At 32.7% G+C, this 21,915-nt stretch overlaps 2 non-coding genes across 2 annotated transcripts; both read left to right on the top strand.

The window, feature by feature from the left end:
* Positions 1 to 31: 31 nt before the first annotated feature.
* Positions 32 to 113, top strand: TRNAS-CGA. The gene has a single exon. It is a non-coding gene; the product is annotated as a tRNA-Ser (tRNA).
* Positions 114 to 1,817: 1,704 nt separating this feature from the next.
* TRNAS-CGA lies at positions 1,818 to 1,899 on the top strand. The gene has a single exon. It is a non-coding gene; the product is annotated as a tRNA-Ser (tRNA).
* Positions 1,900 to 21,915: the final 20,016 nt, after the last annotated feature.

Raw genomic sequence — 21,915 nt, 5'->3', positions numbered from 1 at the left:
ATTATGTTTTTGTTGATCATCATACCGATTCGTCGATATGTCCGAGTGGTTAAGGAGACAGACTCGAAATCTGTTGGGCTTAGCCTGCGCAGGTTCGAATCCTGCTGTCGACGTTTTTTTTTTCTGGATTTTCTTTTTGGCCCTAAATTTTTTACTTTGGGAAAAAATGTTTCTAAAATTTCAAAATTTTCAAAAATATCCCTAAATTTTCAAAAGGAATCCAAAAATACCTTTTAACGATAATTTTGGATGGAAACCATTAAAACTTTGGTTAGAAAATATCCTTGAACTTTAAAAAGTTTTAAAAATAAAATAAGGACATAATGGTTTCTATTTATATAACGCGAGGGGTATTTTTTAAACTTTTGAAAATTTAAATATATTTTTTAAACATCTTTAACAGTTTCCATCCAAAACTAATAGGTGTTTTTGAACTCATTTTAGAAGTTTATGGGCATTTTTTAAACTTTTAAAACTTCATAGACATTTTTTACCCAAAGTGTAAAGTTCAAAGACATTTTTTATTTTGAAAATATAGGGATAAAAAGAACCAACTTAGTATTTAAGCTTTATATATATATATATATATATATATATATATAACCATTTGGTTTTTATTCTTTTCTTTTATTGTGTTTTTTTATCTCACAACATCTCAATAATAATTTTCACATTTCCTTATGTAATTATTTGAATTTTTGTTTAAATTTTTTTAAAAAAAACTATTTAAATTTTTTTTTTCTCAAATTTTTAAAAATACTTTCAAAATGTAAACAACAAAATGTAGAAATCAAATAAGTGGAAGTTAGTGTTAATAAACTAAATTTTCAAAATCTAGACAACAAAAACTCAAATTTTATCAAAGGTAAGCTTAATTTTTTATTCAAATTCCAAAGAAAAAAAATATATCAAAATTATCATGTCTGGTGTTTGAAAAATTGATTTTGATTTTGAAAATAGTTTTAAAAAGTGAATAAGAAACAAAGAAGACGGAAAGAAGAAATAATAGTTATTGAAGAGTAAATTTTGAATAATAGTTATTGAAGAGTAAATTTTGACCTAATGAAATAAAGTTAAAAATCAAAATAATAGAAGATAATATGGGATTTGATCTTAACTTGTTAGGAATTAGAAAACTTACATTCCAACTCTAATAGAGTTAGGGAAAACTCTAGATCAAATCTTCAATAAAATAACCATCAGAATCTTATATGGGAGTAATTAAAATTTTTGACTTATTCTGTATTATTTAATTCTCTTACTGACTTAAACATCAAAATATTTTTTTCAAACGAGATTTTGGTTTCTGAAATTTCAAAACTAATATATTTGATTGATATATTAAAGTAGTTCCTCGGAATTTGTTGGGTTTTGTTTGCCTAGGTTCCAATTCTATTTTACATGTTATTTTGTTAGATTATCTAATGTCAACTACTTAGAGACTATTTATATAAAATAAATTTATCTTTATAAATTTAGTTTAACCGTAATTAATAAGCACTTTTTTTAAGGTTAAAATTCTTAGTGCTGGAAAAAAAACGAACTTTTAAGATTAATTAGAAATCAACTATAAATTTATAGGCACAATATAATACATGTGAAATTTGAAAGACCAAATTAAAGCTTATTCACATGTCATGGATAACAAGTGTTAGTTTTGAAAATTTAAGGTGGAACGGTGTGTTTTACAAATAGAAATTTACTTCTGATTTAAGTTGGTTTATTTTTCATCCTTTTAAAATTCTTTTAAAAAAAAAAAACATTTTCGCATTATTAAATGTTAATTAAATTTTAGTGTTCTTTTTTTTCAAAATGTTGTCAATATGTCCGAGTGGTTAAGGAGACAGACTCGAAATCTGTTGGGCTATGCCTGCGCAGGTTCGAATCCTACTGTTGACGTCATTTTATCAATTTTATGATTTGTTTCTTTTCCAAGTTCCCAAATTTGATTTCGATTTTGACATAAAAATTATCTCTAAAATAGATATCTACTTTTAGCGCCAAATGTCGCTTCCTCTACCTTTCATATATAGTAGTGATTTTAGAGAAATTTCATATCTTATTTTGTTATTTATATACTTTGATTTATTTTAATATTTATTTATTTTATTATTATATTATATTATATTTATTTTAATATTATATTTTATTAGTATCCTTATTCTTGTTGTGCTTTCCAATTTTACAACACATTATAAGTTCGAGTTTCTAACCTTTTCCTCATTAAAAGGTAAGTCTCAAAGGTATGTCCTCTCCTTGTTATAATTAATAAATTAAATGTTGTTTTACATATTTCATATTTATTAAATTTCTAATATAAATATAATATTTTGTAATAGTGTTACTATGAAAACATTATAAAATTATAATTTGTAACATTTGATATTAATGGTAATAATTATTTGTCATTAGTGCTTATGCCAAAATACATTTGGATGCAGTTAAAATGTGATCATCAGAAAACAAATTTTCTTCCTAAAGCTCGATATATATGAATGCACTCGAGGCTCCAAAATTTTAAATCAATATGTTAGAGAAGACCTTTGTCTACATTTCGGATATACTCCTACAGTAACAATATTGAGAGAAACACAACTACAAAATTGGAATTTAATCGGTTTAAAACAGACATTATAGGGGTACAATCTCGGTTGCAAATCGACATCGAAGATCCTGTTATAGAAGGTCTTTAATGTCGGTTAAACCGACATTATAGATGACCAAGATTTCAATGCCAGTTATCATCATTGTCAGTTTTCAATCGATATTAAATACTATTTTCAGTGTCATTTTTCAACCGACACTGTGTAAGATTGTATCAACAACAACGGAAGCTCAAGGATCATCTAAGCACTCAAATTCACTAATTTTGACAAAATATAAAGCATGTTCTTGCAAAAAAAAAAAAAAAGGATTTGAAGACATATCTCTTGTAGAACTTCTTCAAAGCTCCTTTACTAGCTGCAATCTTCTCCAAATCTTATTGTAGACCACCTCAAGATCTTCTCCACTATTCTCTTAGTGCTCTAGATTGAGTTGTGGGACTCAAAACAAACTTGAATCAAGGGCAGAAGGAGAAAAGCTCACTACAGCAACCTTGTTGAAGAACCCTTTCTTCAACCCGAATTTTTTTCTTAAATTCTCTATAGATTACATGCCCGATTTTCACTCCAATCTTTTCATTATATTGTAGATCAACATGCAAAGAAAAGAGTTGCATGAGTTGCAACTCATGCTTGGAGAAGACAATGCCAAGGTATTACTTCATGTGTGAGCTACTTAGGTGATGGATAATGGAAAAACTCTTTTTTCCATTTAAGTGTTTTGTTTTCCAATTTTTCAATTTTATCTAAAAATCAAAATTTGATTTTATAAAATCTATTTTGATTTTAAAAATGAAAAGTGGTTAATTAATTTCATAAATTAATTATTAGTTAAAACTTAATTAATTTAATATCAATATTAAATTAATTTTAATATATATCCATCTTTATATATTTAAATATATAAATCTCCATTCCGTTTAATTCTAAAATCAAACATATAATTATATCTCATATAATTATTAAATCTCTTAATTCTAATTTGAACGTTTCAAATTAACTTATCACACTTTCTAGAGCTAATCTGTTACGAGCTAGTAAGGGGACCTCGCAGACCTACAGATCATGGGCTCCAACGATCCGAGATTAATTGGCTAAACTCATTAGACCAATTAATCCTCATTCGTTAACTAATGGGTCACTCCACTAAAGCCCATAGTTGCACTCCCCCCACTCCTTTCACTGTAGTCGTCTCTAATTCATTCAATGAATTGAAAGATAAATTGACTAATGCACCTTGTTTCTGCTTACCTAACTTTGATCAATCTTTTGAAATTGAATGTGATGCAAGTGGGATAGGGATTGGAGCTGTTTTGATACAAGAAAAAAGGCCAATCATGTTCTTTAGTGAGAAGCTAAATGGAGCATAACTTAGCTACCCCACATATGATAAGGAATCACATGCACTTGTAAGGGCTTTGCAAGTTTGGTAACATTACTTGTGGCCAAAGAGTTTGTCATCCACACGGATCATGAAAGCTTGAAGCACCTCAAAAGCCAAACAAAGTTGAATAAGAAGCATGCTAAATGGGTAGAGTTCATTGAGACATTTCCATATGTCATTCATTACAAGAAAGTAAGGATAATATGGTAGCTGATGCATTATCAAGAAGGTATGCATTGTTTTCTTCCCTTAGTGCAAAAATTTTTGGTTTAAAACACATGATTGATTTGTACAAAGTAGAGACATCTGAATTTCATGATGTATATATTCAATATTTAGAAGGGAAAAACGTGCATGATTATATTATGTTTGATGAAATGCTTTTTAGGAAAGAAAACTTTGTATTACTAAGTGTTCCATTCGAGAGTTGCTTGTGAAGGAAGCTCATGGGGGAGGATTAATGGGGCATTTTGAGGAATTTAAAACATATAACATGTTTTGTGAACATTTTTATTGGTTGAAAATGAGAAAGGATGTGAATAAAGTGTGCAAATAATGTTTCAAATGTAAGGAGGCTAAGTCTAAGATACAACCACATGGTCTTTACACACCTTTAGATGTTTCTAGTGAACCTTAGGTTGACATTAGCATGGATTTCGTTTAGGACTACCAAAGACTAGGAGACATCATGATACATTTTTGTGGTAGTTGATAGGTAGTAAAATGGCACATTTCATACCATGTAATAAAAAAAATGATGCTACTAACATAGCTATTCTTTTCTTAGGGAAGTGGTTAGATTGCATGGAATTCCTAAGACCATTGTTAGTGATAGAGATGCAAAATTTTTAAGTCATTTTTGGAAAGTTTTGTGGGGTAAATTGGGAACTAAGATTTTGTTTTCAACAACTTGTCATCTACAAACTGATGGGGAAACTGAGGTGGTTAATAGAACATTGGGAACTTTGCTTAGGTCATTAATGTCTAAAAAATCTCAAGTCTTGGGAGAGATACTCTACCTTTTGTAGAGTTTGCTTACAATAGAGTAATACATAACACCAATCATTGTTCACCTTTTGAGGTTGTGTATGGCTTTAATCCATTAACTCCATTAGATTTATCACCCTTGCCACCTAATATGTTTACTAGTGATGCAGCTGTTTCAAATATATAAAAAATTTGCATAAAGAAGTCAAAGAAAGGATTGAAAAGAAGAATCAAAAGCTTATCAATAGCAAGAACCAACGGAGAAAAAAATGATTTTTAAACCTGGTGATTGGGTTTGGGTTCATCTACAAAAGGAAAGGTTTCCATATCAAAGGATGTCTAAACTTCAACCAAGAGGAGATGGTCCATTTCAAGTGGTAGAGCGGATCAATGATAATGCCTATAAATTGGATCTTCGAGGTGAATACAACGTAAGTTCTATTTTCAATGTGGCTGATTTGACTCCTTTTGATGTAGGGAATGAAGACCTTGATTTGAGGACAAATCCTTTTAAAGAAAGGGGGGATGATGTGAATTCAACTATTGAACCATTACATGTACCTAAAGAACCAATTACAAGAAGCAAGGCAAAGAAGATTCAAGAGGCATTCACACTACATCTTCAAAAACTAGCAAATTCACAAGAATCGATAAATAATTTTGAAACCAAAGTTATATATAATGTTAGTTCGATGAGTCAAGAAAGAGAATGACATGAGATGGCACGGAAAAGCTCTATAGTTTGGAAGATGACACGGTGGTAAAAAAAGTGTGTAGATTTTGTGAAGAAAATGCTGTCAAGTGTGCACTGCATGGGAAAATGTGATGTCAAACCTTGTCAAACGTGCATATCTACTTTGCCGCCTTCTAGAGGAGATATTAAGGCAGTTTGAAGACTTTCTACATTCCTAGTTTTGCATTTTGACTATAATTTAGTATGCAATTAAGTTTCAAGTTTCTAGGTTGATTTTCTACAATTTACAATTAATTGTATTTGAATGACTTTTGATTTTCTTGGTCTATCCATGACCATTTGGCCTATAAAATGGCTTGTAATGTTCTTCAAAACAGAGATTATCGATAGTAAAAAGCTTGTGCTTTATTCAAACCCTTTGGTGTTGTCTTTTTCTTTTAAATCTTGCTTTAGATTTGATATTTAAATCAATTCATTGAATTAGTCTTGATCAAACTAATTCTAGAGTGAGTTGTCTTAGGATCTAAGAGTGACCATCATAGATTCTAAGTTCAATCTAAGTAGCTTTCTTTGTGAGTGTTTGCAAGGATCCTAGAAGAACCTCTAGCTTTGCATCCAACAAGCATCACAGGCGCTTATCATTTGGTATCAGAGCATTTGTTCATCGTTCTTGGCTGACTTTAGAGGTGTTTTCTTTATTTTATTTCAATTTTTTTCTTCATAGCAATTGCTTACATCTTGTAACAAGACATACTACAACTTGTCTTGAAAACTTCTTCAAATCAGCTCTTGAATCATAAAGGGAAAAAAAAGGGAAAAAAAAAAAAAAAAAAAAAAAAAAAAAAAAAGAAAAAAAAACAGTAGCAAAAAAAAAAAAGAAGAAAAGAAATCAGAGATCCAAAGTACATGAAAGTTTCTTGTCATTCATTTGAAAAAAAAAAAATCCTAATTTTTTTTTTATTTTTTAGCCTAAGTTTTGTTACTCTAGTCTTAGCTTGTGAGAGTTGATCATTTTGAATTGGTTTTTATCAAACTTTTAGTGACATTGCACCAAAAAAATAAGTCAACCCTTACATCTATGATCTAGTACCAAAAGCCTACCCTTGAGTGATAAACACGAGTGTTTTGAGTGAAATTGGTGAAAAGTATGGTGAGGTCCTTTTATTACTAACTTTAAAATGTCACAGGGTGAAGGAGTACCACAAGTACAAGATACTAATATGGCTATTCTGTAAACCATTCAAGGCATGATGGAAATGATGAGGGAAGATGGGCAAGAAAGAAGGGCACAACAACAAAGAGTCTTACAAGAAGTTGAGGGAGTAATTGACTTAGTTGAACAAGAAAGACAAATTGGAGGAAGAGGAAGAAATAATATGCACCCTAAACGAGGAGAAAGAATCCATGAAGATAGAGATAGTGGAACCAAGCTCAAAATTCCACCATTTTGTGGAACGTCAGATGCAAAGGCATACTTGGAATGGGAAAGGAAGATAGAACATGTGTTTGATTGCAATCCATTCAGTGAGAATAAGAAGATGAGACATGCCATTGCCGAATTCACTAACCATACGGGAAATTGGTATCAACATCTCAAATCCGAGAGGAGGAAAGAGGAGGATCCATTGAAACTTGGGAAGAACTTAAAGAAGCCATGAGAAAGAGGTATGTTCCAAAACATTATGAAAGAGATTATCGATAGTAAAAAGCTTGTGCTTATTCAACCCTTTGGTGGTGTCTTTTTATTTCAAATCTTGCTTTAGATTTGATATTTAAATCAATTCATTGGATTAGTCTTGTTCAAGCTAATTCTAGAGTGAGTTGTCTTAAGATCTAAGAGTGACCATCATAGATTCTAAGTTTGATCTAAGTAGCTTTCTTTGTGAGTGCTTGCAAGGATCCTAGAAGGACCTCTAGTTTTGCATCCAACAAGCATCGCGTGCGTTTATCATTTTAGGACATAAAACCCAACACACTGAACATTATCTTCAATGTTGGTTTTTCACCTACTTTTTATCCATAATTGTTCGATATTGAATGTCTATCATCGTTTTGTCATTGAAAAAATAAAAATTATATATCTGTTACTTACACACGTGCAAATCAATAATTTTTCTCTTTTATCTGTGCATGCATAAAATAAAATCTTAATTGCTTTTGTATGTATAACTCAACCTTCAACAAACACAAAAGTTAACTAATTCACAATGAAGAAAGTGAAAAATTGTCTAAGTAAACCTATCTGAAGGAATGGTGAAGTTCCACAGCAGAAGCCAGAATCGACCTAATTTTTAATTTTCACAGAATGAAAAATTCACAGAAGAAAATATGCATAATCTAGAAAAATTACAGCATGCAATTGAAGGGAAGAATAGGGTTAAAAATAACATACCATCACTACAAGAAATCTGACTTCTCCCGATGTCACATTTCGTCAGAAAAATGTGTAAAATTCGTCGGGAGAGCCTCTCCCAACGAATAAACGGTCGTCGGGAGTTTGGTCGGGAGAAACCCGTCAGGAGAGGATCTCTCGACGCACTTTAAAAGGGCGTCGGGAGTTATTAGGGAACTCTCGATGCATAAACGACGTCGGAAGTTATTGGTGAACTCTCGATGCACATGTAGGGCGTCGGAAGTTCCCCAATAACTCCTGATGCCGTTTGTGCGTCGAGAGTTCCTTCAATAACTCCCGACGTCTAGTTCCCCGAATAACTCCTAATGCCGTTTTAAAATGCAACGGGAAATCCCAAACTCCTGACGATTATTCTATGCGTCCGGAGTTCCCGAACTCTCGACGGTTTTATTTAAACCATTGGGAGATACAAGAACTCCCGACGCAGTAATATATGCATGGGGAGTATTAAAATTTAATCTATCGTTTGTAATTTTTTAAAATTCAATCTTAAAACCTGTAAAATATATTAAACCAAATAAAGATTCACATAATTAAAAAACGAAAAATGAAGTCCATATTATAACAAATAAATAAAAAATTACAATATCCAAACGAAATCAATACTAAAAGTTCATAAATATTCATATCACAAATACATAAAAGAAATAAAATCAAAACAACATCTAGAACACGTCTCGAACACAGCATCTTCAACAACTGTTCCAGCTCATCTCCGAACAGCATTCTACAATAAAACAAAAACATTCAAATGTTATATCGATAAACATCCACAACATGTTCAAACTTCAATACGGGTGGTAATGAAACTCTACCCACCCCTGTCTCTTATACACATCTAGATGTGTATAAGAGACAGTTTATCTACTTACCCCAACATCGGGGAATGAGTGAATTCCATCTTGTGTAGCTGTGTTCCCAATTCCCCAATTAGACGAATCCCCAAAATTGTAGGCTTATTAAGTTGGTGAACTAGCCACTCTCACCCATACAAATCAAAGGACCGCCTTCATATGCAAGAGTTCACAATTCACTCAAGATTTAAGTCATGTCACCTATGGTCATCCTTGTGAAATGTAAGTCTTTATTATGAACAGTGTTATATAATGAAACTAGCCATTTCGTGGTCTGGTCTTATATAAACTCCTTTATATAGAACACGCCCACTCATATGTCTCTCCATGAATGATCAGGATCAAATCATTTATAGCACTTTACATGAATTGTAACATCTACAAAGTGGGTCGTATTCGTAATGTCGCAAGGATAAGGTATCCAACCTTATTCATCTATTACAAACTATTTAGGTTATCACTTAAACATGATCCACCTGTATGTCTTTACATATATGTTTAAGCTATAGATGATAACCTTGGATGTTAGTTTATTGGTTTTGTGGAAATGTAAAGCTACCATAGGATGATCAGGTACCCCTTCACTGAAATGAGATCATCTCAACCAATATGCAGAACAATTCCTTGTTACTGTAAATATTAGTCACCATTATTCGATCTAGAAATTTTTAACTTGCTTAATTATATGTATAACCCCTCATTTTAGATTTTAGAGTTCCGTCCCAATGAGCCAACCATAGGAAAAACTGATTGGGACAAAAATTAAAGCAATCCTATCCATTTTTGAAGTTTGAGTAAAAAGTTATGCAAATGTTACAAGAAAAGGTGCCTCGAGGTTGAGCATGAAAATTTACTACAAATTAATGAGAGAGACCATAAGATATGTTAACACACGTCTTGCTCTCACTTACTATAAACGCTCTCTCCATTCACTTTGGTATTGACCTATACGAATACCACCCGTAAGGGGACACAAGCAAAGGTGCCTAGAGGCTAAGTATAGATCTCACAGTGTGAACTTATAGGGAGAAACCTGAAAAGAAAAAAATGAAGTATCATATATCTCATTTTTCTCTCATTGAGTGTTTTACCTGGGGTTATTTAACTTAGAAAAATACGGCTACTTATTTTTACTAAGTGTTTGTTTAAATTTGTCCAAAAGTAACACTTACATTAGATAGTTAAACAACTTTGATTAATGTCTATTAAAAAATTTAATAAACATTAATCAATAATTGCATGCTTGTAGCAAATCTATCTAATTCACATTTCCAGATCAGTTTCCAGGTAGGGATGTTCCGTTTCCGTCAGCTTGAATACCCCAGCCTAGACAGAACTAGCCTTAGACAAAAAGTCTCTTATAGATACGTTTGCTACAAATTTAATCTTTTAATTCAACTAATTTAATCCTATTAAACTGGTTAAAAGATTAAACTTATTTCTAATCTCATTAGAAATGTGATATTAGGTCTAAGTGAATCATGTTTTAAAACTATTTTAAAAAATAATTTTAACCTAAGGTTTACATGCAATTCTGAATTATTGATTTTAATTTCTAATTTCATTTAATTATAACAGTTATAAAAGAAATGAAATAAACTAAGACCAATCATTGCATATGAAAGCAAACTTAGGTAAACTATAACAATTATAAAATAACATAAAGTAGTGTCATGCTTCAAGAAATTCCATTTCATTACTTAACATACATAACACTTATATAATAAAGTAATGAAATAATTAATAACATACATTCATCCATACATCCAAACTATATATTATAACGCTTATAATATAAATGATGCATGATTATGTTATTAATGTATGCAAGCATATATTATTAACACTTATATTATATGATGCATGAGCATGCTATAAAATTAAATTATGCAACTATATATTAAAACATTTATAATAGAAATGATGCATGAATAATGCATGACCTATGGTGAGATTTTACTATATGGCATACATTATGACATATAACTATAAATCAAACCATACATCATATGCATAATTTAAACAACCATTATTGGATTGGGATTGGACTCATAAATAATTAATTAAATTAATATAAAAATTATATTAATTTAATTAATTAAAAACAACTAACTATTGCATAAATAATAACCAACTGGTTCAAAATAAGTGAACCAGGCATTGAACCGCTCAAATCGAACTACCCAACACCCGAATCGCCCGTCAACCAGCCGAGCCAAGTAAACCGGATGAACCATGAGCTAGAAGAACCACGAACCGCACGCAAACTAAAAAAAAAATTCGTCTTGGAGCATTACAATGCTACGGAAAGTTTTTTCGCAAGTTATAATGCTACTGTACAGTTATGATTTCCATTGAATCTTCTCCGATTTTGGCCTCATTTTCTCCAGAAAACCACCTGAACGATCACAAACAACTCAAAAATTTCAAATTACAGGCTCTATCGCAATAAAATGCCTAAAACATTGAGCCTTTACAAACTAATTGTAAAGAAAAGAAATAAATCTAAAATCCAATCTTGTAGACATCTAAAAATTGCAAACCAAAATACATTCCATATGAACAAAAATTACAAAATGCAAACCCACCATAAATTTATAAAAAAAAATATGGAAAAAAATTAAAAATCTGGGACCAAAATCTAGCTCTAATACCAATTGAAGGAACGGTGAAATTCTATTGCGAAAGCGGGGATCGTCCTAATTTTTAATTTTCAAAGAATAGAAACTTACATAACCAAAATATGTATAAGATTTCAGAATTTATACAACATGTAAGAGAGGGGAAAATAGAATTAGGATTAGAGAAGACTTACCCTTGAAGAATTGAAGCCTTCACGAAATCCCCTCTCCAAAAACGATCACTATCAATCACGAATAAAACAACACCAATGAGGACACTGCCACAAATAGTTACCTCTGTATTCTCTTGGGACGAGAATTTCTAGGAGGCGTGGACTTTGAGATTTTGGAAGAGAGGGACATTTTTTTAGAAGGAAAAGAGAAGTCTTTGGAAATTACAGAGAGATCGTAGAAATCACAGAATACCAGTTACTTTCATTGTTCTTCTGTGAAGAAGAATATCTCCCAAAAAAAAGCTTTCTCATTCTTCACAATCGATCAAGAGAGAATTAAAGGGAACCTATCTCCCTTTTAATTTAAAATTAAAATTAAATCAAATCAAATTAAATTTAAATGAATATTATATATATATATATATATAAATATATATATATACTATGTGTTATATCATATATAACACATAACTTATAGTTTTATATTGTATCAAATACAATATAACCTATAATTTCAATTCTCTCATTAATGCATGGTATTTAATATAAATCTAATTTATACTAAATTTAATTATAAGAATCCAACTCATCATAGACCAAACCATGTCCAACAAGGTTCGATTTCTCCTTTCTGATACATCATTCTACTGAGGTGTATCAAGTGTCGAGAGTTGGAATAAAATTTTATGTTCTATCAAATAGTCTTGAAATTTTAGATCCATATACTCTCCACCTCGATAAGATTGAAATGTTTTAATGATTTTATTTAATGTGTTTTCAACTTCAACGTACTCCTCAAACTTTTTAAAGGATTTAGACTTAAGTTACATTAAATAAACACACCCATATCTAGAATAATCATTAGTAAAAGTGATGAAATATCCCAACCCTCCTCTTGCCTTAACATTCATCGAACCATAGAGGTTTGAATGTATGAGTTTTAAGGGTTCCCTGTCACCTTTTCCAATAGAAGATTTTTTGGTCACTTTGTCTTCAAGGCATGACTCACACACAGGTAAAGAATTTTCTTCTAACTCACTTAAGTTCATTCTTAACCAGTCTCTCAATCATATTGAGATTTGTGTGTCCCAATCTTAGATGCCAAAGATGGGCATTTTCCTTAGAAGAAATTTTAAGTTTGTTATTCTGAGTTATCACAGTTTTAAATAGTTCAATATTCAAGAGGGCTTTAGTTGCTAACGGTCTTAGCACATAAAGATTATCTTCCAGCTTAGTAGAACGAATATTGATACCATTTTTGTAAATAAACACTTTATTTACATTAAATGAAACAAAATAATTTTGTTATAGTAAACACTTTACAGAAATTAAGTTCCTCTTTAAGTCAGGAACAAAAAATACATTTTCTAATAAAATATATCTATTTTGTAGAGTAAGTCGGAGTCCTCTCACTACCACAGATGAGACGATATGCCCAGTTCCAACACACATCATCATCTGCCACAATCTTAGACTGCATTAATTCAATCCAATAAACTAAGATCCAAGGTTATTTTATGAAACTTAAACATGTATGTGGAGACATTTAGGTGGATCACATTTATGTGATAACCTAAACGATATGTAGTAGATGGATAAGGTTGGGTACCTTATCCTAGTGACTCTACATATATGGCCTGCTTTATAGATGTTGCAATTGTTGTAAAGTGCTACAAATGATCTAATCCTAATCGTTTATGTGGAGACATGCGAGCGAGGGTATTCTATACAAAGACTTTGTATAAGACCAAACTGTGAAATGAATAGTCTTTTTATATAACACCGTGGCTATAAGAGACTTACATTTCACTAAGATGACCATAGGAGACTTGACTTTAATCTTGAGTGTTGAATTCCTGTCTATGAGGGAAATCCTTTGATTTGTATGGGTGAGAGTGACCTTTTTAGCCGACTCAACAAGCCTACCATTTTGGAGACTTGTCCGAGTAGAAAGCTGGGAACACAATTACACAAGATGGATTCACTCATTTTCCGACCTTAGAAAAAGTAGATAAATTGCTCCTTTAATAGTTGATTTCATGTCTTGAACATTAAGGCCTCAACCTCTCACTGGCTCGAGAGGTGTTAGTTTATAGTTGGACTATAAACTGTTTGTTCATTAGAGAGATCATGGGTATTTAAAGAGTTAGATGTAACTACAAGGGTAAAATGATATTTTGACCTTACTATAGTTATGAGCAATTTGTGAAGGGTCGACTCTCTGTTGATTGTTATATCCGTGGACGTAGAAATAAATCTACAGTGCGAAGAGTGCAACTATCAGTCTTTAATGGAGTGACCGGTACTTAATGAAAATTGATTAATTTAATTAATTAATCTTATATCATTGGAGTTTCTAATTTGTACGTCTATAAGGTTCTCTTGATAGTCCACTAAAAGATATATAAGAGGAATGATTTGAATCGTTCAAATCTATTTCATATTAATGAGATTAATATAATGTGGTTAATTATAGATATGATTTATAATTAAAAGAGAATAATATTTGAATAAGATTCAAATATTAAAGAGATGTATACATTTAAATATGTGATAATTATATGTTGATTAATTCTATATTAAATATGATTTAATATAGTCGTTTAATTGATTAATTAATGGTTAGTTAGTTAATTAATTAATTAATTTTTGAGAAGTGGGGATAAATAAACATGTAATGCTTATTTATTAATTAATTAATTATATTTATTAAATTGGATTTAATATACATGGTTATTTAATTACTGGACTAATTAATTAAATAAAAATTATTTAATTAAATTAGAACTAGAGTAGGAATAGGAAAGACTAAGAGAAGGGAGTCACCCTCTTCTCTATAAATAGGTCTTATTTATTAATTAATTAATTATATTTATTAAATTGGATTTAATATACATGGTTATTTAATTATTGGACTAATTAATTAAATAGAATTTATTTAATTAAATTTGAACTAGAGTAGGAACAGAAAAAAAAAACTAGGAGAAGTGGGTCATCCCTTCTCTATAAATACATGGTTATTTAATTATTGGACTAATTAATTAAATAGAAGTTATTAATTAAATTAGAACGAGAGTAGAAACAAAAAAAACTAGGAGAAGTGGGTCATCCCCTCTCTATAAATAAGCCTTCATGGCCACACAGTTGAATTGTGAATTCTGAATCCTAGTGTTCTACTACTTCTTTCAAAATCTCTCTTCTTTTCTCTACTACTTCTTCTTCCTCTTTCAAGTCTTGGAGACCACACATCCAATTCTTGGGATCCTAGAGAATAACAAGGTATCATGGTGTCTCTTGATCATTAAAGAGACATTTCGGAGAAGACACGAAGGGAATCGTGGAGAATTTGGGAATCCACAAAGGTAAATTTTAGCTCTTCCCTCTTTTCTTTTCTTAAATGCATGCTAATTTTGATAGTTTATCCATTATGTTATTATTTTTATACCATATTTTGTTTATGTAAAATTGAAACCAAAATTGCAAGGCCATCACACGCTTTTGCTTGAGATTCGACCCTCTTCAATTGGTATCAAAGCCCAATTTGTGCAATTTTGATTTTCGATTTTTTAGAAATAGAATCATAATAGAATGGTGGGTTGCTTTTAAAATATATACATGATATGTATATGATTTTAATCGTGGTTTGTGGGTTGACTGTTTAGGCTTTTGGCATTTAGATTTACAGTTTTAATTAATGAGATCAATGTAAAACCCAGTGTTTAGGGGTATTTTATTTTATTGTAAATCGAATCCGTAAGTCCATGTCTTTTGTGGAAAAAAGTTTATGTGAAAAGAACCCGAGAAAACAAAGGCAAAACAAGAAAAAACGGAGAGAAACAATGCAGTCCAATTCGGTTTTCCAGGGATAACTTTTACAAATTTATCGATAATTGGAGTTTTAACAGTTAGATCATGCTAAAATTTGGTCAGCATGTTCAGAAACCTAGGGTCTCATTTTGAACTGTTGGATCGACATTTTGGGGTATAGTTTATCCACCGTCGTCGCTGAACAAAAGCAGTTTTTTTATCTTTTTCCGTTTTCTTTTAAGATTTTCTAAAATCTAGGGTTTTAGATTTTATTTTATTTTCTAGGAATGCCAATAGATGATCAACTTTCCTATTTTGTTAATTTAATTATACATGAGATGTATGATTTAAACTATTTTTGAATGGTACATAAAGTATGTCATTTAGATTCAAAATCTCACTTTAGGATAAACATGTTCATGCATCATGTCAAAACGTAAGTGTTATATTTTGGGATGCATGATTGAATTAGTATGCTCATGCATCTTAGTATAAGTGATATATTATTTTAGATGTATGGTACATCAAGCATGTTCATACATCATACTAGGTTATAATTGTTATAATGTATAATGACATGATGGATATGTGTGCAAATTGTTATATATAAGTGTTATATTTTTTTTAATTACAATAATTTTTGCATTGAGCATGACATTACTTAGATAAATATAAATGTTATATTTAATCAATGTCTTTGAAAGCAATTATAGATTTTAGTTTTAATTATTTTATAATGGTTATAAATATAATGAAATTAGAATTAAAACCTATAATAAAGAGTTGCATGTAGACGTCGATTTAATTTAATTTTAAATGGTTTAAAACTAATTCACTTAGACTTATGTTAAACAAATTTCTAATGAGATTAGAAATAAGTTAATCTTTTAATTCGTTTTAATAGGATTAAAATGAATCTCAAGAAGAGATTAAATTTATAAAATAATTGCCCATAAGGGACCTTTGTCTAAGGAAAGTTCTCTCGAGCCTGAGGTATTTAAGCTAACGGAAATGGAACAACTCTATCTGGAAACCAACCTTAGGTGAATTGGGCAAATATTTTGAAAGCATGCAACAAGTAATTTACTTTGTTAAAAAGTTTAACAAATGAAGTCACATATTGTTGAAATATTCAATATAAGCGTTATATTGAGCAAATTAACAAAGACTTAGTTAAAATTAATTAGTTAGTTTTTACTAAGTTAATAAACTCATTTTTGTAAAATACTCAATAGGAGGAAAAAGATATATACAATATGTCAATTTTTTCCACTCACGTTCTCCCTAAAAGTTCACATTGTGAGATTCACGCTTGGCCTCGAGGCATCTTAGGAGCATCCCCCTTCAGATGGTGTTTGCATAGGTCAATATCAAAGTGAATGGAGATAGTGTTTATAGTAAATGGGAGAAGGATATGTGTTAACACGTTCTACCATCTTCTTCATTGGTTTTCATCGTGAGACCTTCTTGCACAGTCTCGAGGTGCCCTGGGAGCATCCCCCTTCGAATGGTTTAAGCATTAGGTCAGTATGAGGGCCAAACTTCAAAAATGGTTTCTAGATAGGATTGCTTTAGTTTTTATCCTAATCAATTTTTCCTTCAGTTGGTTCATCGGGACGAAACTCGAGGGTCTAAAATGAAAGGCCACACTTATAAAAAATTTTTAAGCAAGTTAATGATTTCTTAACCAAATCAATCATGACTACGAATCTTTATAGGAATAAGAGTTATTCTGGTGTAATGATTGGTTGAGAAGTATCTCAATTCAGGGAAGGGATGAGTGACCAACCTTTGGTGACTTTATTCCTAAATCACTGAAGCATCATTACAAAATGGAATAATGTTGGGTTCATTATTAGTTTTTTTTATTAAAATGATTTTTTGCATAAGTGTTTAAAATAAGTAATTTGTTTTGTATTAGCAAAAATGACTAGTGCTTCAATGAACCTCCTTAATGTTGAAATATTTACTAAATTCAATTACATAACTCGGAAAGAATCAATTAAAACTATGTTTGTGGTTAACAACCTTAACTTTGTCTTGGCTGAGAAATGTTCTCCAGTTCCCATCTTTGATGAAACAAGAAATGTTCGTGATTTATTGGTGGATGAAGGTCAATCTTGAGGCTGGAGTTCACATTTTGGTGAGCATACCTGATGCCTTGACCAAAAGATTTGAGATTGTGGTCATTGCACTTCAGATCATAAAATTAACGCAAAAGTTGTCTGAGTGAGTGTCCTCAAAATTCAAGCAGGATGGGGTTAATATAGACGAAACCAGTAATGTAACGACCTGACCCCCTAGGACTTAAGCTAGGCTATTACTAAATACGTCCATGCATGGAACTTAAAACGACACCTTTTTATGGTGAAATAAATTCCAAATAAATAAGGTAAGTTCAAAAGCCCTTCATTAAGTTCAAATATTAAAAACAACAATAGGGTACCCATAAATCATAAATATTAATAAATAAGTTTGAAAACAATTCTTAATAGTAAGTTTCAAACATCAAAACTGAAAGTTAAGCAAACATAAAAAGAAATCTAAATCTCATGAGCAGAAGCATAAAATTGGTCCCAGTGGCTCGATCACGGTTTCTGTATATCATTCACCGACACGTCCCTACTCTTACCTCTAGTAAGTCCCATAGGACTCACAACTTCTGGTGAATCCCGAAGGAAACATAATCTCTGGTGAATACCGAAGGAAACACAATATCTGGGGAATCCCTTAGGAAAAACAATCTCTTACGTACGCATGGTTATGCATACAACTCTTTCCTATACACATAACCTACTTAGTGTGTACCTTTTTCGTACACCTAGTTATGTATACACCTTTTTCGTATACACATAACCCACTGAGTGTGTACTTCTTTCGTACACCTGGTTATGTATACACCTCTTTCGTATACCCATAACCCACTGAGTGTGTACCTCTTTCGTACACCCCAGATCTTCTCTATAAATGTAGGGATACAGACCTCTTTCGTATACATGGTTATGTATACACCTCTTTCATATACATATAACCCACTGAACGTGCACCTCTTACGTACACCCCAGTACCCTCTAGGTATGTATCACTTTCATACACACCAGCCCTAGTACATCTCTTTCATGTACTAGCGCCCTTGGACGTACATCACTTTCATGCAGTCACATTGTGAAAACCGGAATTCCATTTTCCATGTTAAACAGGAAATAAAAGAGATTAACTAAGTATGAGTTAGATCCTAAGATAAAGAGTAGGAAAATTCTAAGTGTTTAAATAGGATTTGTTAATAGCTTTAGAAATAAGCCATAACTAGTAAAAATTTGGTTAAGTATAACCATACGTTGGAAGCTAGAAAAAATTGACTAAGTGTTTTCCATGTGTTGACCTTGCTCATTTAGAGGTTATTTGGGGCGTTGAAGGAAGCCAAAGTGGGGCCAAGAGAAACGCATGTGGCAGCCAATGTCTTGAGAGGTTAGAACAACGCATGTGGCGCGATGGATGCGATGGATGCAGCAGTGCTACGCGAGACATACGGTGATGCTACACGAGGGCATGTGGTGCGAAGGCATGCGGTGATACTACGCATGCGGTAATGCTACACATGTGACGATGCTACGCATGCGGCGATGCTATTCCTGCAGCGTGCTACGCATGTGGCGATGCGAAGGTGTGCGGCCGAAGGTATGTGTCAATGGTATACGACAGCACTATGCGTTGTTGTCATACGTCGGTACTATGCGGCAACGTTATGCGTTGGTAGTATGCAGCAACAGCAATAGGCGATGAACTATGCGGCGATAAGACGAGCCAGGATGGACGCATGCGCCAATTGGTGGTGTCCGACATAAGAATATTGCGTCAATTGGATGGACGTATTTGTGGCTAGATGACCACATATAAAGTTGGATGAACGCATATAAGGGTGGATGGATGCATCCAAGGATGTCATCCAGACATGTGGCTTGTTAGGAAGGAGTTTTAGGCCTTAAGTAAATGAGGTGGGTGCACGAGCAGACATGCAAAGTTAAGCCTTAAATGCTGGCTATGGAGGAGGAGGACACTTAAGATTGCATTGATATGAGGGATGCATTGATAGTGTAGGGTGAAGACATATCAAGCAAGAGGTGGAAGAGGCTGGGAGTTGGCAGAAGATAAGGAAAACACTTGGATGTGATCAATGGAAGAGGTGTCGGGCAAAGAAGAAGGGTTAAATGCCTATAAAAGGGGCAGAATGCCCCACTTCAACCCACACAGCAGTTAAGTACTTAAGAACCACAAAGAAAGGAAAGAATAAGAGATATTCGAAAAAGGGAAGGCAGTGTTCGGGCAGAGGTACAAGCAAAGGTGCCAAAGGGAATAGGGTTGTACGGGCAGACACATAGGCTAATGTTGGAAGAAAAATTTGGGACGGATGGGGTTGTATATGCAATCATGCGTTTGACATGGTTTAAGCTATGCGTTTACACCCATGCATCTAAGGTCATGCGTCGGAATGAAGATGTGTTAATCTAGTATGCAATGACCACGCGTTCCTATCACAAGTTTTCTTACGCTTGCGCCAAGTATAACGCAAACGCAAGTATCTTGGGTAATCCGAGGTCGAACACAGGGACTTGTCACTCAATAATGCTCGTGAAGCAATGCATTTGAGGCGATCAATAAAAATAAAACGAAAAAAGTTTAATGAATTTACACACTACTCCTACCCCTAACTAAACAGAATGAGCAATAGAAGACTTGCGATAAAAATTGATAGATACACAACAACCATTAACGCGTAGTAAATGTTTATTATCTTAAATCGCCCGAGTAATTCCAGCTCATTGCACTAACACATCGCACACCTCTCGGTGGTCAGCCGCATGACTATATCTATATAGTGCATGGTTGCATCGAGCATAAGATTGTGCCTATTTCTAGGAACAATGCAAACTTTGCTTTAGTGCATTCCATCTCTTACCTTCTCAGGCAGTTAGACGCGACTATTTAACTTATAGACAAGCAATGCAATAACCCATAGACAAGCATTGCTATAGCCTTTCACCAAGCAAAGAGGATTAACTCACTATACTCGCACAACGCATACCTCTCGGTGGGTTGCTACATGCGTCCTATCTCTAGGCTACACGATTAAGTATGCGATCACCTTTGATAAATAAATGCTAAAGATAAGAAATGATAGAGATAAAGATGATGAAGAAGATGGCATTGAAGGAATCAAGAGATGTATTGATTTCAAATTGTCTTAATATCTTAAGCTAAAATGTAATACAATATAGAGGTTAGAAGAGAAATGAAGGACTCTGCATCAAGGCTGCCGGTGGTGCCATGGATGAATGGTGGAGATGTCTGTCTTGAGCTCTATCTCCAGAGAAAGCTTCGGTCGTCACTCGGTCTGGTTTGTAGAGGTGAAGAATTCTCACTGAAAATCTTGTTCAAGCTCTCATCTGTGATCGCAAACCTCTGCCTTGAGGCAGAAGTTCGGATGTTTTGAAATGAAGGTCCAAAAGGCTATTTATAGAGTTTAAATGCCAACAACTATCATGATTGCATTATGGCTCACTGCTGCTTTTGTCGCGGTATGGGCAATGTCACATCGTCTTATCTTGTTGATATTCCCAAGGTATGCATCCGAGCTTGATTCAGCTGAAGTATCAACGCGTTCTACCCATCTTGCGACCGTCCTTCTAATAAAGTTGTCACTCCGTGGCTGCAATTTCCAATTGATAACCGCAACTTTCATGCGATGGGCATATTCGATCACCGCAACTTCCATGCAATGGACACATTCGATCACCGTAACTTCCATGCGATGGACGCTTGCGATCCAACTTTCAGTGCATGTGTTTGTCTGCGATTGCTTATTTCCAACGTATGCATTTGATTCCTGCGGTAGCAACAAAAATAGACACTTTGGCATGGAGTAACTCATAATATTGGGGTCAGTGAGGATTTAGGTGCTAATCGAAGTAAAACTCAAATTTTCGCAAATTCTATAGTATTATCACAACATTTTCTACTTGTTAGCTCTCATAATTCTAAATAAAAGGCTTATAATAACTAGCATTTCTATCAGTCATTAGCTAACTTTAATCAAGAAGCTTTTCCCAACTACTATTGCAAATCAGGTAATTTTTTAACCAAATGTTTCTAAATTAAATGTAGTTTCAGTATGAGGGATGCTTAACACAATTCTAACTCTAAGGCTGTCAAATTTAAGGAAAACCGAGAGGTGCTCACCTGTGAGGAGAAAGTCTGGCCAGGACGAATAAACTTGAGACTCGAAGCTATCGCCAAGGAATTTCAAGGTGAAACTTTAAGGTATTATAGTTAAGACATTTTCACACATTTTTTTAAGAAGGGAATGTCTTGAGATAAGGCT

The sequence above is a fragment of the Benincasa hispida genome, chromosome 3 (assembly GCF_009727055.1).
Source record: "Benincasa hispida cultivar B227 chromosome 3, ASM972705v1, whole genome shotgun sequence".
Lineage (NCBI taxonomy): Eukaryota > Viridiplantae > Streptophyta > Magnoliopsida > Cucurbitales > Cucurbitaceae > Benincasa > Benincasa hispida.
Note: the sequence above shows the minus strand (reverse complement) of the source record. Positions and strands in the feature narration are given on the sequence as shown.